Here is a 24,548-nt window from a genome sequence, read left to right on the forward strand (position 1 = left end):
CTTCCTTAACACAGTTTTTCCTTACATAAAACTTGATATTTCCTGATCCTCCCCTTTCTTCTGCTATGACCACAAACGGGCAGTGACCGGTCTCAGGCTCTGCTGGGCTCGTGCGTGTGTTTACCAGCTAGTATATAGGTGACCCGTTGCGTGGAAAGGGGCCTAAAGGCGGATTTTTCATTGTTGAGATTTTTGCGACTCTTACGTAAGATACTGATGCTTATTTTTAAAGGGTCCTAACATCGAGGTCATCGGTCCGGCGTAAGATACTGAGCATTTAGGAAAATAGTTCATGCTTCTTATTAATAATTGACTGTTGGTATAAATAAAACTGTATTATGAGAAAACCGCAATTTCGGCTTTCACTCATTTTATTTCCAATTGTATAAAGATTTCATGACATCGAGTGGCGAAGACCCAACTGTTGCGTAACTTGGTTGGTTAAGAAGACTCATACGTAGCGTAAGAAATCAAAATATAGAAATGCAATTTTAATCCCCAGACACTTTTGTTCAGGTCTGCTTGAAAATTTCAATTTCCGACTTTAGGCCCCATTCCGCGCAACGGTTTACATCATATAGGCTTGCATCGTGCGACCGCACTGCAGACATTCATTGACGAGAGCTCGATGAAGGAACATGCGTTTAGAGAGGAGGAAACCAACCAGTACTACGGCTCATCAGCAGCTTACCGGTACAGTGTGCCACCAGGGGCGGACCGGAATTATACCGAGGAGAGCCACGACCAGCCCCTGCCAGTCTCCTAGAAAGCTGGCCACCCGCCGTACCAAGACAACGACTTGCTGAATCCAAGCCAAGAAATCAACAGCAGTGGTTACATCAAGATCGGCACGACCTAGCGCCCTTAGCAAGCTGACACACTTCAAGGCCCAGTCCAGCGTTCTTCAGTCAACCACACGACACCGAAATCGAACATACTGAGGAAAGCAATATGTCACTACGTCTTGGTGCCCTGAGTTCATTGCTTGTCTGTGGCACCTACAATTCAAAAAAGTCGCCAAAATGTCAGGCAACAAATATATCACCCAACAAAGATCGCTAATGCATTTTACTGTTCTGGTGTTTCAGACGCATCCCTCACTCCAATCTCCCACCCTATTCCTTCGCATACCCCCTTCTTGCTCGAGAAAAATATTTTCTTGTCCAATATATTGGACATTGGGTCTGGGAGGTTGTAAGGCCATGAACTCATAGGTAACCAAAATGCATGTTAGAAAAGTTTTTATTGCAGAATATGATTAAGTAATTGTTAATATCAATGATATGTACAGATAAATGACAACATCATTTAATCTGACTTTCTATTTTAAAAGAAAAACTCCCGAGAAACAAAATAATTAGGACTGACTTCTTATTTTTTACATTTCTTCAGAATATGAACCAGCTTGCATTCGGTACACCTGTAAAAACATTAAAATAATAAGATATTTCCCTGTGGGAAAATCAAATGTTCTTAAATATTTCTTGCAATAAAATGTGTAACGCGATGTTACCTAGTAACCGTTCGGGCTGTGATGTGAAGTACTGCTTTATGGCCATGACATACAGATATGTGCAGCTCTGAAGGTACTGTTGCTATGTAACATGTCACGACACATTTTGTTACATGACACAATATCGTTAAATAAATTATCGAGTGATATCCAGTTCTAAGAAATATTTATGTGAAAAGATATTGTCATCACCTATGTTATATTAAAGAGCTGAAATATTTGGATACACGCAGGGCTTCTTACCTTCATTTTGTATGAAAAGCTACGAAGCAGTTATATTCTTCTTGATACATAGAAATACATGACACTTTGAGCAGAGGAATTTTGACTTTCCTTTGCAGGCTGTGTTCTTGCACCTTACGGCATCTTTCCTCGGGTCTACTAAACGGAGATGATCAATGCCATCATACCTGATGTCTCCAGTACGACGTATTTCTGTTCTGGATTTTTTCAAAGTTGGGCTTCTTTCAGATTTTTCAGAGCTGGGCCTCCCTCTTTTCCTTTTATCATTGTGTCCAGAGCGAATTGGGCTTTCAGTTACTTGCATGCGAAACTGGAACAAGTCCAGTGTCCGATTTGCTGGAACTTCGTTCTCACGGCGGTATTTCCTATAGTCCAGCCAACTGTTAACCAACGCCAAATCAATGGCATGCATCCGCATTCTCAGTGTCCATTTTCTTGACCTTATAAAAATTCGGTACAATCGAGTCAGCTGATCAAGAAGGTCCACCCCCCCCCCCCCCCCCCCGTTGCTAGATTGTAGAGCTTCGCAACTTCTGGGCGGTTGATTTTTACATATGTCTTAGATGATTTCTCACACCGATCTACACTGTCTTCTTCACCTTCTGCAATTAAATTCGAGCCCATAACAACTGTCCTATTGTCAAGCCTATTTGTCAGAACGACGTCACCATCTCTACTAACAATCTGGTCTGAGAATCCTCTTTGCTTCTTTTTTATATCCTTGTCGTTCATCAAAGGAAGAGAAAAAAGTCTGTTCACACGAACTGTCCCAGCTGCAAAAAATTTCTTTATTTTAGGATCTGAAGAAGGTGGTATGACGAAAAATAATTGTCATAAAATAATTTACGTCCTTCCTTTTCTATCCTGTTGCACAAATATAGAACCACTGAAGCTCCCAATTCAAACCTATGCTTATTGTTTTAATCAATCTCAGTGGTATTGCCCTGATAAACGAGGAAATCATATGTGACTCCACTTTTACCAGCCAACACAGATATTTTCACTCCCCGTGCGCATGCCTTACCTTTCATATACTGCTTGAATGAAAGTTGTCACTTGTACGGTACCATCTGCTCATCGATGCACAAAAATTCCCCAAGGGGAAGCTGTTGACATCTTCTTCTAAAAGCATCATACAAGGGACGAATTTTGTACAGTTTTTCAGTGCAGTTTTCAGGACGCTCTAAATTGTTAACGACGTGTAGGGCATTGTACAGCTGAAAAAGTCTGTCTCTACTCATGTTACCTAGAAACTATCCTAGTCCAATAAACGTGTCCTAAAACATTCGGATTCGAGGAAATTTGAGGTTTCCTACAGCTATGTGTAGGCCAATCAATGTTTTTATTTCACTGGCACTAGTACTTTTGAAACTTGTTTTACCACGCTGCAGGGCATAAATATTTGTGTATTTAGCTAAATTTTCAAATTCGTCCTCTGTAATATACTTCATGAAATAATCAATGGGATACTCTTCAAATACGTTAACATCACCGAAATCATCTCGAAACTGAAAAAGGGGGAAAAGAAAGGGCGACGCCTGCATTGAATTTCACTTTTTTTCTGTGAGATTGTCGAACAGATGGTCGCCGTTTGTTAAATTTGTCTCACCAGTCCCTAACTGTGCTAGCAAACCACCACCTTCTTCCCCATCTTCTGCCATCAGTTCATTCGTCACAGCACATTCTACGTCATCTGCCAGTCCCGTGAATCCCATTTGGGCTATCATGCCATCTTCCTTGGCTGAAAGCTTTGTATGTCCTACCCGGTCGCCTTGGCCAACAGCAGCAGGAATGTCTTCAAAATTATCCTCTTCATTGGAAATGGCAATATCTGACATATCTCCGGCTTCGAGCATGTCGAGGATCTCCTTAGCATGAGTTTCATTGAGGACATTGACATTTTTTCGGCAACCTGGAAATAAAACAATTTTTTCAGATTTGTGCTAAAAATAACCTAATTTTTTTTATGTTGAAGGGCAAACCAGACTTATTGTACGTTTTGGAAGAATTATTGTGTAATTTAAGCAGATAATAGCTTGCAAAATATTCATAAGTAAGGTACTCTCATCAGCATCCATGTCATGTACTTCAGAAGTGGTGTTACCATTGTGACCTGATGTCCAAGATATTGGACATTGAATTCCATCGCTTAAGAAACTCAAGTAAACTTATTTATTCAGTAATTATAGTATAAAACTGATACTTAGGTCACTCTCTTTGGCACACAATAACACAATAACATTTTGAAAAACAAGAAGTCACATGAAGAAAATTACTCAAGTAATTAATAAAGTAATCAGACCTACCTGATGGTCCTGGCAATGAGTCTGCCATCTTTCTTGTTTTGATCTATATTACATAATTCACCAGAGGGCAGAAATACTCAATTCCTTCACTATCCAAACTTCCAGAATAATGGGCACATGGTTTTAAAGGTAGTTGAGACAGTTAGCTGCTTTCGAAACAGAATTAAAGTTAGTGTCCAATATATTGAACACAAGGTATGGATGGGTTAAAAAGTTATTATCTCTGTACATACATGATTGCAGTCATTTTAGAATGGTTCGTTAACTGATCTTCAGTTCTAAAATACTGCAAGCATCCATCGCATAACCACTTTTTCCATCATGTTTTGACAACTGACTACTAACAAGTCTACTTAAATGTTTAATCCTACACAAGTGACTATCCTCACTATTTTCTACGTAGAGTAAATTAACATGTGTACCTTTCTTACTACTTGTATAATACAGAGGTACTACTAGATAATTTTTATATACGCCATGCACATTAATACTAATATTATTTACATGTTCAAAGCACGTAATATCTTTTTACTGCATAAGAAATTCTATACCTTCTAAATTTAGCTGCCTAGAATAGTGAAGATACGTTGATGTTCTATTCGCTACATTCGATTTCTCTGGGTATAAATCTGACATAATAGCACATGAAAAACATGCCACGTCATTGTTTTGGACGTTTACAACAGCTCATATTTGCTAAGTCCATGTCGGTAGCTCGATGTATGAAGATCCTCACAAGGGATTGTACTTATTGATATTAACCTCTAGATACAAAATTTCAGCCAAAGCCCACCGTGATTCCTTCTCTTGAAACTCTTCACTTTTAGTAGAGATAACGTTTGAGATATCTCCGACAACATTACTAAAATCAGTTGACTCACTTATAGCTATATTCCTCGTATTAAATGATTTAATATCCGTTATTTCACTTTCACCTGTGCTCTTAATACACAACGCAAAAAGTTCAAAATTAAGTTTAAATAAATTATGACCAAACAATGTTTTGTTAAGTAGCTGTTGCACATCCGATTTAATGCAATTAATGAAGTTTTCAGTGCTTTGAAACTTCTCACCAGTACAGTTTCTGCAACTCAAAATCTTACTTCTGAATGCATTGTCAATTACTTCGATTACATTCTTCTGCAACAGTACGAGACGACTTGTAACGTGAGAGCACCTGACAATTGGGCAACTCTTGGTTTCTTCCTATTTTACGTTTTCAACTATTTTTGATTGTTTACTCTTACGATTAATCTCTATTGATGAATTGTTGTTCTTTTGTAACTTCAAACACGCAACTATGTCTGACCTCTATTGGTTTCTTCCAATTTTAACTTTGCAATTATATGTGACGCATTATTCTTACATTTAATGAAAATGAAAATCCACAGCCTGCTTCCAGTCATTCGACCGGATCAGGAATGGAATGAATGAAGCCCCCATCTAGCGGCGAGGATAGGAAATGTGCCGGCTGCCGAAGCCTGTCGCACTCCTCTGGGGCAATGATTAATGATTGACAGATGAAATGAAGTGATATTGGAGACTGTTGCTGGAATGAAATATGACAGGGAAAACCGGAGTGCCCTGTGAAAAACCTGTCCCGCCTCCGCTTTGTCCAGCACAAATCAGACAATCTTTGCAACGGTAATTTCCGATGAATGTTTTGCTTGAAGCTTGTGCCTAGATCTTCCCTAACCAATAAAGGTCGGAGAAGTACTTTTCATCAATAGAGATTAGTGAGAATAGTAAAGAGTCCGTCGTAGTCACAATGTTAAAAACGTAAAGCATGATTCAGTAATAATAATAATAATAAGAAGAAGAACGTGCTTCGAAAGAATACTAGGATATCACATAATTTCAAATCGTCGCATACATATCTCAATCATAGGACAAGATAATTGATATTACACAGTCTGCTACGAACAAGTTAGCCGTGATGAATGGCACAGACGGTTAAGGCACTGACTTTCCGAGCCCAAGTTGGTAGGTTCAATCCTGGCTCAGTCCGGTGATATTTGAAGGTGCTCAAATAGGTCAGCCCCATGTCGGTAGATTTACTGGCACGTAAAAGAACTCCAGCTGACAAAATTTCGGTACCTCGGCGTCTCCGAAAACCGTCAAAAGTAGTTGGTGGGACGTAAAAACAGTAGCATTATCATTACGAACAAGTTAAGGGAAATGCAAATAAAATAGGAGAATGCAGTATAAATTAAAGGCTGAACCAATACTGTACACTAAAAAGACTTCAGCTTATCGTAACTATTTCAGCGGTTGCTGGCATCAACTGATTTTGTTTCGTTTCTCATTATGCCGGGGTTTAAAGTCGGATGCCTGTCCTAACAGCATGTGATTTTCCAAATTAAAATTTCAACCCGGGATAGACTGCCAACCAAACCTATGCCGTCTGGGCTGACAGAATCTAATCCCTCCCACCCCACCGAGGGAAGCTATACGCTATATCAAGAAAGGTGGAATTTTCTTCAAAATGGACGCCAGCTGTATTAATGTTACAAGTGCAGATGAAAATCCAGTTCTAGGAGAAAACAGATCGGAGGTTGGTTTGAGAACAGAGAAGTGTGGTGTGAACTGAGGAAAGTAATTGACCGAGAACTAAAAGGAGAATAGAATGTTGATAATCAGGGCCCGCATTTTGACATGTCATCTTTAAATTGGTGCACTATACACAAATCCTGATCATGGCCCCCTGAATACAGAGGTAAGGTAAGGGTGTATTCTGCCCGAAAGCAGGTCCGAACCTCCGCAGAGGTGTGCCTGAGCCGTAGTTTACGTACGGTAGGGTGGCCAATTCCTTTCCGCTCCTCCATTACCCTATCCCCACCAACAGCGCGTGGCAACCCATCCAAATTTTGAGCACGCCCAATGTTGCTTAACTTCGGACATCTCACGGGACCCGGTGTTTCAACACGGCTACGGCCATTGGCTGAATACACAGATCAGTATTTATTAAGTCATGTTTTCGTCATTTTTGCCATTATTTGATAATTTTATCACTTTTTTACCTCATTATTTGATCATTTTCAGCAATTCATTATATCTATTTCTTATTTGAAAGTCAGTTTTCTTTATTCTGCTTTATTATTTTGTCATTTTAAGGTCTTTACATTGGATAAACAATATATCATTCGAGCTTTCATTAAACGACAATAACGCCATCCCCTCCCCCTCAAGAAATCTACACACGTTATCCAGAAAAATTGGACTGCTCAAACATCTAAAGGTGAAAGTGTGAAATGTTCAAAGATGTGTTATAATATCAAAGGTAAAGACATCTAAGGGCGTCCTTTGAAAGAAAGTTACTGTATTTGAAATTCAATGAGAATATTTTTTCTACAGATTCTTTCTATCTTTCTGAGAAATGTGGGAAATCAAAAAGGAGAGCAGGTAAAATATTCACTGTTCAGTAAGACGCATGTCACGACAAACACGTGATATCCAGAATATCAGTGGATTGCATAATGTGTTAGTAATGACGACGTATGGGTACACAATTATTTTTCTTCTAAGAAGTGAATGTTTAAGAAAAGGACTGGAAGATTATTTTTAGGGGTTTCTGTATTTATTATTATTATTATTATTATTATTATTATTATTATTATTATTATTATTATTATTATTATTATTATTATTAATATTACTTATTAATTGCATTCACTCAGTTACGAGTTACAGGTGATGTGGAGAATGCACTCAGTTACTATTTTGCGTAAATATGTACTTTCCTTTATGTTTTGGGTCATTTTAAGTCATTTTTGTCATTTCTAGGTCATTTATTAGGTTATCAGTATCCGAGCCCTGTTGTTGATACTCCCAGGTGAAGTTTGTTAGCAATCAGGCGCTGCTGAGCGTGAAGTAATAACATTCTTGTGGCACAGAACACGCCGTAATATGTGAGAATGTAAGTCTAGGGATCACAGTGAAATATGATATACCGAGCTCGATAGCTGCAGTCGCTTAGGTGCGGTCAGTACCCAGTATTCGGGAGATAGTAGGTTCCTTCCCCACTGTCGGCAGCCCTGAAAATTGTTTTCCGTTGTTTCCCATTTTCACACCAGGCAAATGCTGGGGCTGTACCTTAATTAAGGCCACGGCCTCCTCCTTCCCACTCCTAGCTCTTCCCTGTCCCATCGTCGCCATAAGACCTATCTGTGTCGGTGCGACGTAAAGCAACTAGCAAAAAAATTGATATGACGATAATAATAATAATAATAATAATAATAATAATAATAATAATAATAATAATAATAATAATAATAATGTTGTTTTTGTTGTATGAGTCTGTCCATAGACCGGTTTGATGCAGCTTCCATGCTACCCTATCCTGTGCTAACATTTTCGTTGCCGGGATGAGTGGCTCAGACGGTTAAGGCGCTGGCCTTCTGACCCCAACTTGGCAAGTTCGATCCTGGCTCAGTCCGGTGGCATTTGAAGGTGCTCAAATACGTCAGCTCCGTGTCGGTAGATTTACTGGCACGTAAAAGAACTCCTGAGGAACTAGATTCCGGCACCTCGACGTCTCCGAAAACCGTAAAAGAGTAGTTAGTGGAACGTAAAACAAATAACATTATTATTATTATTATTTAATATTTTCGTTTCTACTTAACTATTGCATCCTACATATGATCTAATCTGCTTGGCATATTCATACCTTGGGCTACCCCTACCGTTCTTACCACCTACACTTCCTTCAAAAACCAAGTGAATTAGTTCTGCATGTTTTAAGATCTGTCCTATCCTTCTATCTCTTCTTCTTGTCAAATTTAGTCAAATCGATCTCCTGTCACCAATTCGATTCAGTATTCCTTCATTCCTGAATCGATCTATCCATCTCACCTTCAGCATTATTCCGTAACACCACATTTCAAAAGCTTCTATTCTCTTTCTTTCTGAGCTATTTGTCATCATCCATGTTTCACTTCCATACAATGCCACGCTGCAGATGAAAATTTTCAGAGACATCATTCTAATTCCTATATCAATGTTTGAATTGAGCAAATGTATATTCTTAGGAAAGATCTTCCTTGTTTCTGTTAGTATGCATTTTAATGTCCTCCTTACTTCTGCCATCGTTTGTTATTTTACTACCCACGTAAGAATATTCATCTACTTCCTTTAAGACTTCATTTCCTAATCTAATATTTCCTGCATCACCTGCCTTCGTTCGACTGCATTCCATTACTGTTGTTTTGGACTTATTTATTTTCATCTTGTACTCCTTACCCAAGACTTCGTCCATACCATGCAGCAGCTTCTCGAGATCTTCTACAGTCTCAGATAAAATAACAATATCATCGGCAAATCTCAAGGTCTTGATTTTCTCTCCTTGGATTGAGATTCCTTTTCCAAATTCCTCTTTGATTTCCTTTACTGCCTGTTCTATATAAACATTGAAAAGGAGGGAGGACAAACTGCAGCCTTGCCTCACTCCTTCCTGGATTGCTGCTTCTTTTTCAAAGCAGACTGCAGACTGATTTTTACATAGATTGTAGATAATTCTTTGTTCTCGGTATCTGGTCCCAATCACCATCAGAATCTTAAATAGCTTGGTCCAATCAACATTATCGAATGCCCTTCTAGATCTACGAACGTCATGTACGTGGGCGTGTTCTTCTTAATTCGATCCTCTAAGATCAGACGTAAAGTCAGGATAGCTTCACGTGTTCCTACATTTCTTTTGAACCAAACTGATCTTCCTCAGCTTCAACTTGTCTTTCCATTCTTCTGTAAATAGAACGTGTTAAAATTTTGCAGGCGTGAGATACTAAACTAAAGGTGCGATAGTTTTCACACGTGTCAGCACTGCCATTCTCGGAAATAGGTATAACAACATTCTGCCAAAAATCTGATAGCACTTCCCTGTCTCATACATTTTACACACTAAATGGAATAAATTTGCCGTGCTGATTCCTTTTAGGGCGATCAGTAATTCAGAGGGAATGTTATGAATTCCAGGTGCCTTGTTCCTACTTAGATTTCTCACAGCTCTGTTAAACTCTGACCTCAAAATTGGGTCTCCCATTTCATCAGCAACGACAGCCTCTTCTTGTTCCAGAACCAAATTATCTCCATCTCTAACTTGATATAACTGTTGGATATGTTCCTGCCATCTTCCTGCTTTGTCTTCTTTCCCTAGAAGTGGCTTTCCATCTGAGATCTTAATGTTCATTACCTAGATTTCCTTTCTCCAAAGATTTCCTTGATTTTCCAGTGTGCAGCATCTACCTTTCCTAGGACCATACAACCTTCGACATCTTTGCACTTCTCCTTCAGCCATTCTTTCTTAGCTACCTTGCATTTTCTCTCCACTTCATTATTTAATCACCTGTATTATTTTCTGACCTATTCATTTCTACCATTCTTGTATTTTCGTCGTTCGTCAATCAGGTCTGGTATCTCCTGAGTTATCAACTGATTCTTAGTTGATCTTTTCTTCCTTCCTAAATTTTTTTCAGAAGCCCTACTGACTTCATTTTTCATGCCTATCCACTCTTCCTCAATTGTGTTTTTTTTTCAGCCTTTTCATTTAGTCCTTGTGCAACATGTTCCTTGAAACGATCCATTACACTCCTTTTCCTTCAGTTTGTCTAGATCCCATCTTCATGCATTCTTTCCTTTCTTCAATTTCTTCAACTTCAGATGACATTTCATAACCAACAAGTTGTGGGCAGAGTCGACGTCTGCTCCTGGGAATGGTTTGCAATCCAACACCTGCATTCTGAATCTGCCTAATGATAATGAAGTCTGCTTGATACCTTCCAGTGTCTTCAGGTCTCGTTTTCGTATACAGCCGTCGTTTGTGGTGTTTGAACCAAGTATTGGCAAGGACTAAATTATGACCAGCGCAGATTTCAACCAGCTGACATCCTCCTTCGTTTCTTTCTCCTAATCTGAATTCTTCTACTGTATTACCTCCTCTTCCTTGACATACCACTGCATTCCAGACTCCCATCACAATTAGATTCTCGTTACCTTTTACATATTGTATTAAATCTTCTATCCCTTCATATATTCTTTCGATTTCCTCATCATTCGGTGAACTAGTAGGCATGTAGACCAGCACTATTGTTGTGGACATTGGTTTGGTGTCCATCTTGACGACAGTAATTATCTTACTATGCAGGTCGTAATAGCTTACCCACTGCCCTATTTTCTTATTCATTATTAAACCAACTCCTACATATCCCCTGTTTGATTTTGTGTTGATAATTCTGTAGTCGCCTGACAAAAAAACCTGTTCTTCCTGCCAACGTACTTCACTTATACTAACTACATCTAACTTTAGTCTATCCATCTCCCTTTTCAGATGCTCTAACCTACCACAACGATTCACACTTCCAACAGTCCATGCTCCGACTCGTAGAATGTCAGTATCCATCTAACTGATGATCACACCTCTCGTGTAGTCCCCAACCAGAGATCCGAATTTTAATAATGATATTAATAATAATAATAATAATAATAATAATAATAATAATCATAATAATAATAATTATAATTGTACCAGGATGTACACCCTAACTCCGCGCATTTAAATTCAGCGCCTAAACGAACTCCTCTAATGGCAAAACAGTGAAACTGAAACTACACCAACTTAGAACTTTACTCTGAAGATGTCACCACAGAAATATGATGTAATTTTGTTATTGTGCGGTTTCCTAACCTGAGTGAATTTCTACATGTTTTGTTTGACATTCATCAAGAAGTTTGAACATTCTTCCACAAATGACGCCACTAAAAACTATGATCATGCACCCTGGTGCGCAGTGAATGAACCTATAATTTAAGGTAGTTTTGTACTTCTAGGTTTTTAACTAATATATGTTCATTTATTTTGGGGTTGGCAGTATTTACCTTTTTCCGCCAGTTTTGAATCCAACCAATCACTAATTTCTGTAATTAATTTTCCACCTATCACAGGCTTCTTCTCCGATTCTGAGTGTTACTTTTGAAATCTACCAATGAAATTCAGTGGGTGTGTCTTGATTAATCGTACATGATCTCGAACCTTCCCTGAGGTTTATAAACTGCGTTTCTCGTTTCTTGGCCAATTGATCGACATCTATCTGAGTGTGTGTGTTAATCAGGAGGCGGGCGGTCTTTTCTTCGGCTACTTGAACTGCTACAAGGTATGGCCACATAATTACATCTTTCTTTCTTGCTAAATCCGCAAGTTAACCCGAGAGAAAGGTCCGAATCATTAACTACGTAACCTCCTTTTGAAAAAACGTAACTTCTGCCGGCAAATGTAAAAACTTCATTAAACTTTAACTGTAAATCGGGGATAGAGAGTGATGTATCCTCTCGAGCTCCCCTTCATCTTGGTTTGAGGTGACTACGTTTCATAACTTTTTCCATTCTGTAACATGGTAATGCAATTTCTATACGAGTCACCTCAGTAGTTTGGGAATAGCCCCTGTTTCATCGGCCTAGTGCCCTTTAGGTTTTAAGTGTTCACACCTAGGATTGCAAGTTTCGCCTCCATTCATTTTGTGTTCGGGCCATTTATTTAAGCGTTGTTCTTTTTCCATGAAGGCCCAGTAGGTTGGGTATAAAATACCCACGTATAATCCTTTTCCAATCGTAAGTTGTGCCTTTAGAGGCCAGAAATTGTAAGTTGATGTTGCCTTGAGTAGGCCTGTAAAACTGAGAGCCTGTTAGCTCTTTTTCAAAGTTTTTGTAAGATTAATGAAGGCCTCTTGAAAGCTAGATGTTGTAATTTTGGGAGCAAGTGCTCTTTGAATTAGGGGACTTCTGCCCTTGTATAAATTTGTGCCCTTTTTAAATTTGAGCTAGTAGCTCAGGAAATGTAAAGCTAGGGGATTGAAGACTCTGGATCTTGGAGTTTTCCCCATTTTGTTTAATGATTGCTACTTTTACCTGTAATATTGGCATCAACAAAAGAATTGTTGAGTTTAATCTTCTGAAAATATAACCTTCAGTTCAAGTATTAAATTATATTCTTGACATTGTAGTTAGACCCTTCTTAGCCCGCACCTTCTTTAACCTCTTTTGCTCCAAGGGTAACGCCGTAATAATAATAATAATAATAATAATAATAATAATAATAATAATAATAATAATAATAATAATAATAATAATAATAATAATAATAATACATTTTAACGTCACCTCAACAACTATCAGTCTTTAGAGACGTTAGGTTGTTGACATTTTGCTCTGGATGTGGGGCAGTAGCTGCCATGCATCTCTGATATTTAAGCACTCTTAAATGCCAGGGCACTGCTTCGATATTCTGTCGTGAAACCTCATGCACAATGTCAAGCACATAATCAAGAGCCCTATAGTGAATTGGTCATTTTATCAATGAAGAGGAGAAAGAAGAAGAGCTGCTCGACTAAGTGGTATGTTCCGAGCTGTCAGCGGAGGGATGGCGTGGAATGACATTAGTAGACGAATAAGCTTGAGTGGCGTTTATAAAAGTAAGAAAGATCACAATATGAAGATAAAGTTGGAATTCAAGAGGAAAATTGGGGCAAATATTCATTTATAGGATGGGGAGTTAGGGATTGGAATAACTTACCAAGGGAGGTGTTCAATAAATTTCCAATTTCTTTGAAATCATTTAGGAAAGGGCTAGGAAAACAACAGATAGGGAATCTGCCACCTGGGCGACTGCCCTAAATGCAGATCAGTATTGATTGATTGATTGATTGATTGATTGATTGATTGATTGATTGATTGATTGATTGATTGATTGATTGATTGATTGATTGATTGATTGATTGATTGATTGATTGATTGATTGATTGATTGATTGATTGATTGATTGATTGATTGATTGATTGATTGATTGATTGATTGATTGATTGATTGATTGGTTGATTGATTGATTGATTGATTGATTGATTGATTGATTGATTGATTGATTGATTGATTGATTGATTGATTGATTGATTGATTGATTGATTGATTGATTGATTGATTGATTGATTGATTGATTGATTGATTGATTGATTGATTGATTGATTGATTGATTGATTGATTGATTGATTGATTGATTGATTGATTGATTGATTGATTGATTGATTGATTGATTGATTGATTGATTGATTGATTGATTGATTGATTGATTGATTGATTGATTGATTGATTGATTGATTGATTGATTGATTGATTGATTGATTGATTGATTGATTGATTGATTGATTGATTGATTGATTGATTGATTGATTGATTGATTGATTGATTGATTGATTGATTGATTGATTGATTGATTGATTGATTGATTGATTGATTGATTGATTGTCTGCATTTGGTGAAGACTATGTTATTTCATCCATGTTATTTCTTCTTTCCAAGAAGGGACTATTTTTTCTTCCTTTCTTTTTTGGATACTTCCCTATCTCACTTTCTCCTACAGTACTGGTAAGTCTTCCATTTCGTACCAACCTGTGCCTGTCAAAAACCATGTCATTAATACGAAACCTAAAATAATAATCAGGAGTAATGGAAGAAAACTTCACTCTAGTTCTCTGTACGACTGGGGGAATAAACATATGGACCGTCAGTCCGTTAATGAGAGAATAACAGCTACGACCAAACACCTTTGTAACCAGGTGAATGTTGACATAACTATAAAACTCCTCTCCTCTGTTACATGAGTTTTATCAAAAGGTATTGTCATATTCCTCGTGTTCTATTTTAGCACATTTCAACTCTCATAAAGTGTAATATTAACACGCTGAAATAAAATAAAGTCGCTTGTTTGATATGGTAATTTTCCCATGCATATTTATGAGTAAATTTATATCCAAACTCGGAAATGAAATTGTGTTATTGTGGTACGGTGGAACAAAAGATTTAGATCGCACCATTTGGTGTATTTTAAAATTACGAAATATTATTTCTTAATTTTCTCCACTGATTGTGGGGAGAAAAATCTTTTATTTTAATCTTAAATACATTGAATTTCCTTGCTATGGAAATGAGATAGAGAGAGAGAGGGGTGTGCAGCTTAGTAAAGTAAGAGATATTAGCACTGACGTAAGACGAAAGCTCTGTTTCACGTGTTATATCTCCACAGTACAGAATTATACTGTTTTTTCCCACTTTAAAATGTTACTGTTGTGGTTTTAAAGTGGAATTTTTGTGCATCAAAGTTTGGCACAAACACCTTCGTAAACCCCCGTTCAAAATGTCACAGTAGCCGTGATGAGTCTTGGACTACAAAGCGACCATTGCTCAGCCAAAAAGCCTGCAGATTTGAAGTGGCGCGTGGTCAGTGTGACGTATCCTCTCGGCCGTTATTCTTGGCTTTCTAGACCTGAGCCGCCATCTCACTGTCAGATAGTTCCTCAATTGTAATCACGTAATCTGAGCGGACCTCGAACCAGCCTTCATTACAACGGCGTCCACAAGAGGCCACAGAGGGTATTTGCACCTCCCACAAACGCTGGAGTTTTAACTTTAAAATGTCTAAATTTACATTTAACTACTGCCATAAAACAACGAACTCGGCAGAACTTTGTTCGTTAATAATATTAATAATAATAATAATAATAATAATAATAATAATAATAATTTAACGTCCCACTAACTACTTTTACGGTTTTCGGAAACGCCGAGCTGCCGTAATGTTGTCCCGCAGGAGTTATATAAGGTGCCATGTATTCTACCGACACGAAGCTGACGTATTTGAGTACTTCAAATACCATCGTACTTAGCCATGATAGAACCTGCAAAGTTGGGCTCAGAAGGCCGAGCTACTCAGCCAGGCGATTTGTTTGTTTTTCCCATAAAACACTTTAGACCATAATAAAATTTTGAACACGAAATGATCTGTATACTCTACAAACCTGTTTGACAAGGGCTTACGTCGAAGTCAGGGTACGGGTACCGAAGAGAGTAGGGAAACGTACTCAGCATCGAGGGATAGTGACAGGAATCCTCCGAGATGGAGTGAACCAGGAGATAGACATCGTGAAGAATGGAACTCCAGGAGTTACGAGTATCATAGAAGACCTGAACGGAGAAATAGGTTTAGGTATAGACAGGTCGACCTTTGCAGAAGGCATAAGGTAGATGGAGAGGAGAAAGCAGACGGTGATGGGATAGACCGACGAATATGGACAACCAAATACGAGATCGACAGGCTGAATCGAAGAGGTGCGCCGGGCCGCTTAGAAATCGGCCCACAATAACGATAAATGGCAGAGGCCCATTCAGGAGATGGCGTCATCCGAAGAAGTTACAGGAGCTGAGAGTATCGAATTTCAATCTCAACGGGAGCAAGACCGAGGAATCCGGCTAAATCCTTTTGCGTCAGAATACTTCGCAGGGTGCGGAGCTATTAAAAAAAGAATTAGGTAGCGAGGGGATAATTTCTCCACGCATTAGCAAACATCGAGACGAGCCAGAACAAGTCATTGTTTCGATTGATTCATGGGAAATTCAACCCTAAAATTTATTAGAGGATCCTGGCCCATGTTGTAGAAAGATTATCCGAGAGCTTCCAGTAATCTATATACGTGTCCAAGAATTACGCGTACGCTGTCTAGTAGACACAGGAGCTAGTGTCAACGTAGTTTCAAGTAAGTTTGTGCGTGAAATACAGTCAAAATTAAAAATTCCATCCTTACCAGTTTCTAAAATGAATGTGCGAGGAGTTATTCCGGATCGCACCTCTGTGTTCGACACGCAGGTGTATTTGGATCTACGTATAGGCAACGCCACACTCGCACATCCATTTCTGGTCATGGACGGAATGGAATACAACGTTATTCCGGGAGCTGACTTTATACGTGAATACAGGGCAGTCATCGACATGGATCAAAACCATGTTAAGTTTTACATCAACATGACTCAGGAGAACGTACAAATGAATGACAAACCAGAGACCATGGACGGAGAATGGATATGGACAACCCAGTTGTTGCAAGATGCAGAGGATGACTACCATGAATTCCCGAAATGGGACGAATAGAAGATTGAGGAAATTAGAAAACAAGTCGACGAGATGGTTGCTAATCTGGAGAAAATGGAAGAAGTATAACCTATGCTTGAGGATATTATACAGGTCAAACGAACGAGGCAAATATGGATGACGAGAATAAGGGTAAATTGAAGGAAATTTTGGAAAATTACCAGGACGTTTTGGATCCCAACCTGGGAAGATTCAAAATTTCAAATATAACATGGTTGTAACTAGCTGGGAACCATTTAAGAAAAACCCCTACCTCATACCAGAGAAACCCTACCCTAAGGTGCGTGAGATCATTAAGGAGAGGGAGAACAATGACATCATTTCTAAGGCTCCAACACAATTGCATTGTAGCTAAACGAAACGGATCTCTGAGGGTATGTTTGGACGCCCGAGGTATCAATGAGAGACTCATGCCGGAATACGACGTGTACCAAATATCAAAGAGCTCCGAAAGAAATTTCAACATATGCAGTTCTCTTCAAGCGTAGACCTGCGAGCATCATATCATCATGTAGAGTTGTTAGCCGAGTCAAATGTCTTGACTGGTTTTCTGTTTGACCAGCAGACATACGTTTATAATCGTTTCCCATTCGGACTCAAAAACGCCCTAATTCGAGCACTTGATCGCAACCTAACTGATAAAGTGAAGAAAATCACTGTCCAATATGTACAGGATATCTTCATAGCCACGAAAAATTTGTAAGAACGCATGGAACCTTTGCGCCTCGTTTCGCAAGAAGAAGGCCGAAACAATTTCAAAATTAATCTCGAAAAATCTCACCTTTGTCAGAGTAGCATCCTCTTTTTAGGGCGTGTCATTGATGCCGAGGGTATCTCTCCAAATCCCGTCAAAATCAAGGCAGTTCAGAGCTTCCCAAAGCCAACCAGAGTGGAACACCTTCGGCAGTTCCTAGGCTTATGCGGTTTCTTTGCGGACCATTGTCCGTCATATACCACCGCGGTTGTTCCATTACAAGAGCTGTTAAAGAAAAACAACCGATGGTAGTAGGATGCAGCTTGTGAGGAAGCTTTCCATAAGACTAGGAACCCAATGAGCACAGCGTAAATTAAGGTATCCTGATTATGGCCAGAAGTTCATAATCCAGACGGATGCGTCCATGATTGGTGTCGGCGCAGTATTATATCAGGAAAGGAAGGACGCTGAACCACGGATAAATTATTTGGCCTTCAAGGGCCGCATCATGCGTGGGCATGAGCAAAATTACACCGTCACTGAATTGGAAATGCTTCCGACCGTAACTGCACTAAATCACTGGCGCAAATACATTTTTTGCTAGGGGCTTTACGTCGCACCGACACAGATAGGTCTTATGGCGACGATGGGATAGGAAAGGCCTAGGAGTTGGAAGGAAGCGGCCGTGGCCTTAATTAAGGTACAGCCCCAGCATTTGCCTCGTGTGAAAGTGGGAAAACACGGAAAACAATTTTCAGGGCTGCCGATAGTGGGATTCGAACCTACTATCTCCCGGATGCAAGCTCACAGCCGCGCGCCTCTACGCGCACGACCAACTCGCCCGGTGCAAATACATTAATGGGTTTCCCATTTTATTATGAACGGATCATCGAAATTTGACATTTGTGCTTAAATCCACCATGTCTTCTGAAAGGGTAAATCGTTACACCCTGTTCGTCCAGCAATTTGATCTGGAGATAGAACATTGCGCATTCAAGCAAAATATAATTGCGGACGCCAATAGCAGAAATCCTGATCCTGAGGGCGAACCTATACGTCATCTACAGCTGATTTCTGGAGATCGAGAGACCTTGGATCGACTCAGAAAAATTCCTGAAGAACAACAAAATTGGCCGTAGACCCGCCGAATGATTCAGTTTTTGTGAAAACAAATGCAACTAGGAACGCCAGAATATCAAGATGTTGAGAAACACGCCCAAAACTATAATAACATAAATGGGATTTCAAATAAATATGTGGATGATGCCCATACCCGTCTCAGAGTGGTCGTTCCACCCGCTTTCCAGGTTTACTTAATATGGCTGAAGTTCATTCAATATGACACGCCGGGATAGACAAAGTCTAGGCTACACTTAGAGACCTTTACATGGCCTCGAATGAGGAGGATGACTCGTACAGTTTTCATGACTTGTGACATCTGCAAACTTATTAAGCCTGACGCGTACTTGCTCAAACAACCACCAATGCCGTTGACCCTGAGGAGCCCCGTGAGCTGTTTTCAATGGGCTTCTATGGTCCGCTCCCCAAGGCGACCAGGAGGCTCGAATTCGTCTTGGTGTGCATGGACGTGTTCAGTAAATACGTCATGCTTTATCCATTACAGAAAGCGAATACCCGTACGATGGTCAACCAGATAAGGAATAAGATCATTCCCAAGTTGGGCGAACCCGATAAACTCTTAACCGATCACGGATCGCAGTTCACATCAGCCGCTTTCCGTAGAGACACTTGAGCAGGTTGGGATTCAACATCTCATGAGCTCAATCCGCCATCCAGAATCGAACCCTTCAGAAAGGATTATGCGTGAGATCGGAAAATTTTGGAGAATCTATTGCCTGAGACAGCATTGGTGGTGGATAGATGTTATTCAGACAATCATGGAATGCATCAACTCAAACGTTCACGAATCGACAGAGCAGATTCGCAACTTTGTTCACTTCAACGACATCCCAAGAGACCATGGAAAGATGATGTGCCATGTCCAAAAGATCCAAGACCCTCATTGGAGTTGAGATTGAAAGATATACTGGATTATTTGAAGAAACAGGCAGAAAAGCGAATACGACGTCTGCGAAGCTAACGATTTCATAAACCTTTATGTGTGGGACAACTTGTATTGGTCAAGCGTCCCGCAATTTCGGATCCACCACGGAAATTTTACCACAAATTTTCAGAGCTTTATTTTGGGCCATATAGAATAATTCAAAATTTAGAGAATAATGCGTACAATGTACAATCCATGGATGGGACAACTGAGGCTATCTACAACGCGTCGAATCTAAAATTCTACCATGTAGCAGGACAATTACCAGTGGAGAATCCAAGCGATCCAGATGACCAGGAAGACTAAGGACAACCTGAAGAAGAAGACGAGGAAGACAACGGAGTAGACGTCGCCGATGAGGCGGATCCTGAAGAAGAGATCTATGGAATAAACTATTTGGAACTAGAAGAACTTCATGAGGCGGATAATATTAATGGTGTGTTAGAAGCTGAAGATTGTCTATCATGCGCGGAAAGACGAGATACCATGACCCAAGAATACTTGCGTATCCTTATTCTGGGACACACATCAAGGCAGGAAAATGCCATCCTACGATACACTCCCATTTATCAGTATGAGAACCATGTGATTGGTAAGAAAAATCCCCACCCGTTATTTTTCTTATTTTAGGCAGGGGAGGGATGTGACCATTCACAACGCCACAAATGGTACGTCATGATACCAAGGAGATGAAATGTGCCGTTTTCCGCGTCATTCTAAGATAAAAATTGTCCAAGTTAGGACTTTTCCACCCGTTCTGGGAAACGAATGACAGTACGTTGACTCGCGCAACCCAACTTTAGTTGCTGGTAATTATCCGCGAAGCATTACATGAGCGCTTGTACTTCAAGTTTTCTCACTCCCACCGCAAGCGTGATGAAAAGAGGCGCGTTATCACGTGACTGAGAATCTAGGTCACTAGCAGAGCTCATGGAGGACATCCAACGTAAGAACTAATATTGCACCGCATTTCCCTCAACCATTCATCACTGCCAGCTCGCTGAGTTCAATTGTTTTTCACAAGACAATTAATACATATCGCACAGTGCTCAACGGATAGTCAAGTGCAAATATTCCTTTGAATCAGAGAATTTTACACATAATTATGAAGCAGAGAAGTGCTCTATATAATTAAAAGAACGGTAATTACGCCGTAACAAGGGTGCGCCTTAATGGTTACAAGATGTTAGGTCATGACCGCAGTAGCGAGCTCAAGGATTCCCCTAGAAATCGTCACCTTCCTTCGACAGAGACAAAAGGACGCTTTTATGATTGCTCGAGAATCCACAAAGCTATTTTAATAAGATTAACTCAGTGCAAATGGGAGTACAGGAGCTATAATTTGTTATCCCGTTCCTTACTGTACGTTACGTATTAGCTGAGTGCATTTTCAGAAATAGGCGTATTTTCCTCCTTCAACAGCATCAGAGTGTCTTGCCTATATATTACGGAGCTGCGATACAGGCATCATCAGTTCATTTTCAGTTCGTCATCAGTTCATTACCAGTTCGTTGTGACTAATGTGTGAGTTCTTTGTAAAGGAAGCATTCTGAAGTGTGAACAGTACACTACAGTGATGTATTAAAATCTGTGATTTTATGCGGAAGTAACCACAATCTGATTAAACAATGAAGGTGTACAGTGTAAGGTATAGTGTGCCGCTAACAAATCTAGTAAAACGTTACGAAACTGTGATGACCGTTTTCCGTATGACGAGGAGATCGTGCATCGAGCCTCATATATGGCTAAACTAATACGGCTCAATGAATATTGAATTTTCACGACCGCATTGTAATCGAAACATACTTTCAACATATTTGGTCGTGTTACGTACATGTAGTACGTGTTGAAGAGATGTTAAGTACAGAACAAAAATGGCCAGCCGGACACCAGTGGGATCCGAACCCACAACCTCCCGATTTCGCGTCGGTTGCTCTACCAATTGAGCTATGGTGGCCTAGGCCATATGTGTTCTGTTCGAAAGGATCTGAGCTACAGGTCTGGCATTGCTGCTAGCACACTGTAGAGTGCGTTTGAGTCGCCCGTTGTGGGGCTTGTCAATGAATATTGAATTTTCACGACCGCATTGTAATCGAAACAGACTTTCAACATATTAGGTCGTGTTACGTACATGTAGTACGTGTTGAAGAGATGTTAAATACAGAACAAAAAAGGCCAGCCGGACACCAGTGGGATCCGAACCCACAACCTCCCGATTTCGCGTCGGTTGCTCTACCAATTGAGCTATGGTGGCCTAGGCCATCTTTGCTCTGTTTGAAAGGATCTGAGCTACAGGTCTGGCACTGCTGCTAGCACACTGTAGAGTGCGTATAAGTCGCCCGTTGTGGGGCATGTCAATGAATATTGAATTTTCACGACCGCATTGTAATCGAAACAGACTTTCAACATATTTGGTCGTGTTACGTACATGTAGTACGTGTTGAAGAGATGTTAAGTACAGAACAAAAATGGCCAGCCGGACACCAGTGGGATCCGAACCCACAACCTCCCGATTTCGCGTCGGTTGCTCTACCAATTGAGCTATGGTGGCCTAGGCCATCTTTGTTCTGTTTGAAAGGATCTGAGCTACAGGTCTGGCACTGCTGCTAGCACACTGTAGAGTGCGTATAAGTCGCCCGTTGTGGGGCATGTCAATGAATATTGAATTTTCACGACCGCATTGTAATCGAAACAGACGTTCAACATATTTGGTCCTGTTACGTACATGTAGTACGTGTTGAAGAGATGTTAAGTACAGAACAAAAATGGCCAGCCGGACACCAGTGGGATCCGAACCCACAACCTCCCGATTTCGCGTCGGTTGCTCTACCAATTGAGTTATGGTGGCCTAGGCCATCTTTGTTCTGTTTGAAAGGATCTGAGCTACAGGTCTGGCACTGCTGCTAGCACACTGTACAGTGCGTTTAAGTCGCCCGTTGTGGGCCATGTCAATGAATATTGAATTTTCACGACCGCATTGTAATCGAAACAGACTTTCAACATATTAGGTCGTGTTACGTACATGTAGTACGTGTTGAAGAGATGTTAAATACAGAACAAAAATGGCCAGCCGGACACCAGTGGGATCCGAACCCACAACCTCCCAATTTCGCGTCGGTTGCTCTACCAATTGAGCTATGGTGGCCTAGGCCATCTTTGTTCTGTTTGAAAGGATCTGAGCTACAGGTCTGGCACTGCTGCTAGCACACTGTAGAGTGCGTTTAAGTCGCCCGTTGTGGGGCATGTCAATGAATATTGAATTTTCACGACCGCATTGTAATCGAAACAGACTGGTCGTGTTACGTACATGTAGTACGTGTTGAAGAGATGTTAAGTACAGAACAAAAATGGCCAGCCGGACACCAGTGGGATCCGAACCCACAACCTCCCGATTTCGCGTCGGTTGCTCTACCAATTGAGCTATGGTAGCCTAGGCCATCTTTGTTCTGTTTGAAAGGATCTGAGCTACAGATCTGGCACTGCTGCTAGCACACTGTAGAGTGCGTTTAAGTCGCCCGTTGTGGGGCATGTCAATGAATATTGAATTTTCACGACCGCATTGTAATCGAAACAGACTTTCAACATATTAGGTCGTGTTACGTACATGTAGTACGTGTTGAAGAGATGTTAAGTACAGAACAAAAATGGCCAGCCGGACACCAGTGGGATCCGAACCCACAACCTCCCGATTTCGCGTCGGTTGCTCTACCAATTGAGCTATGGTGGCCTAGGCCATCTTTGTTCTGTTTGAAAGGATCTGAGCTACAGGTCTGGCACTGCTGCTAGCACACTGTACAGTGCGTTTAAGTCGCCCGTTGTGGGGCATGTCAATGAATATTGAATTTTCACGACCGCATTGTAATCGAAACAGACTTTCAACATATTAGGTCGTGTTACGTACATGTAGTACGTGCTGAAGAGATGTTAAATACAGATCAAAAATGGCCAGCCGGACACCAGTGGGATCCGAATCCACATCCTCCCGATTTCGCGTCGGTTGGTCTACCAATTGAGCTATGGTGGCCTAGGCCATCTTTGTTCTGTTTGAAAGGATCTGAGCTACAGGTCTGGCACTGCTGCTAGCACACTGTAGAGTGCGTTTAAGTCGCCCGTTGTGGGGCATGTCAATGAATATTGAATTTTCACGACCGCATTGTAATCGAAACAGACTGGTCGTGTTACGTACATGTAGTACGTGTTGAAGAGATGTTAAGTACAGAACAAAAATGGCCAGCCGGACACCAGTGGGATCCGAACCCACAACCTCCCGATTTCGCGTCGGTTGCTCTACCAATTGAGCTATGGTGGCCTAGGCCATCTTTGCTCTGTTTGAAAGGATCTGAGCTACAGGTCTGGCACTGCTGCTAGCACACTGTAGAGTGCGTTTAAGTCGCCCGTTGCGGGGCATGTCAAGGAATATTGAATTTTCACGACCGCATTGTAATCGAAACAGACTTTCAACATATTAGGCCGTGTTACGTACATGTAGAACGTATCGAAGAGATGTTAAGTACAGAACAAAAATGGCCAGCCGGACACCAGTGGGATCCAAACCCACTTCAACACGTACTACATGTACGTAACCCGACCTAATATGTTGAAAGTCTGTTTCGATTACTAATACGGCTCAATTAACATAAATAGGCATGCATTTAGCTAAGTGCGTGGAGCGAGTGTATCAGAAACGAATGTGAAATATTTAGGAAAGTGAATGAACGGCCCATTGTCGGCAATGTATAAGGGCGATGCCTCGTCAGATAAATCCG

The 24,548-nt window shown here is 40.4% G+C and overlaps 5 non-coding genes across 5 annotated transcripts; all 5 read right to left on the reverse strand.

The window, feature by feature from the left end:
- Positions 1 to 21,662: 21,662 nt before the first annotated feature.
- TRNAS-CGA (transfer RNA serine (anticodon CGA)) lies at positions 21,663 to 21,739 on the reverse strand. The gene has a single exon. It is a non-coding gene; the product is annotated as a tRNA-Ser (tRNA).
- Positions 21,740 to 21,959: 220 nt separating this feature from the next.
- Positions 21,960 to 22,036, reverse strand: TRNAS-CGA (transfer RNA serine (anticodon CGA)). Its single transcript has one exon. It is a non-coding gene; the product is annotated as a tRNA-Ser (tRNA).
- A 220-nt stretch (positions 22,037 to 22,256) lies between these two features.
- On the reverse strand, positions 22,257 to 22,333 carry TRNAS-CGA (transfer RNA serine (anticodon CGA)). The gene has a single exon. It is a non-coding gene; the product is annotated as a tRNA-Ser (tRNA).
- A 1,099-nt stretch (positions 22,334 to 23,432) lies between these two features.
- On the reverse strand, positions 23,433 to 23,509 carry TRNAS-CGA (transfer RNA serine (anticodon CGA)). Its single transcript has one exon. It is a non-coding gene; the product is annotated as a tRNA-Ser (tRNA).
- Positions 23,510 to 24,014: 505 nt separating this feature from the next.
- On the reverse strand, positions 24,015 to 24,091 carry TRNAS-CGA (transfer RNA serine (anticodon CGA)). The gene has a single exon. It is a non-coding gene; the product is annotated as a tRNA-Ser (tRNA).
- Positions 24,092 to 24,548: the final 457 nt, after the last annotated feature.

This window comes from Anabrus simplex, chromosome 2 (assembly GCF_040414725.1).
Source record: "Anabrus simplex isolate iqAnaSimp1 chromosome 2, ASM4041472v1, whole genome shotgun sequence".
Lineage (NCBI taxonomy): Eukaryota > Metazoa > Arthropoda > Insecta > Orthoptera > Tettigoniidae > Anabrus > Anabrus simplex.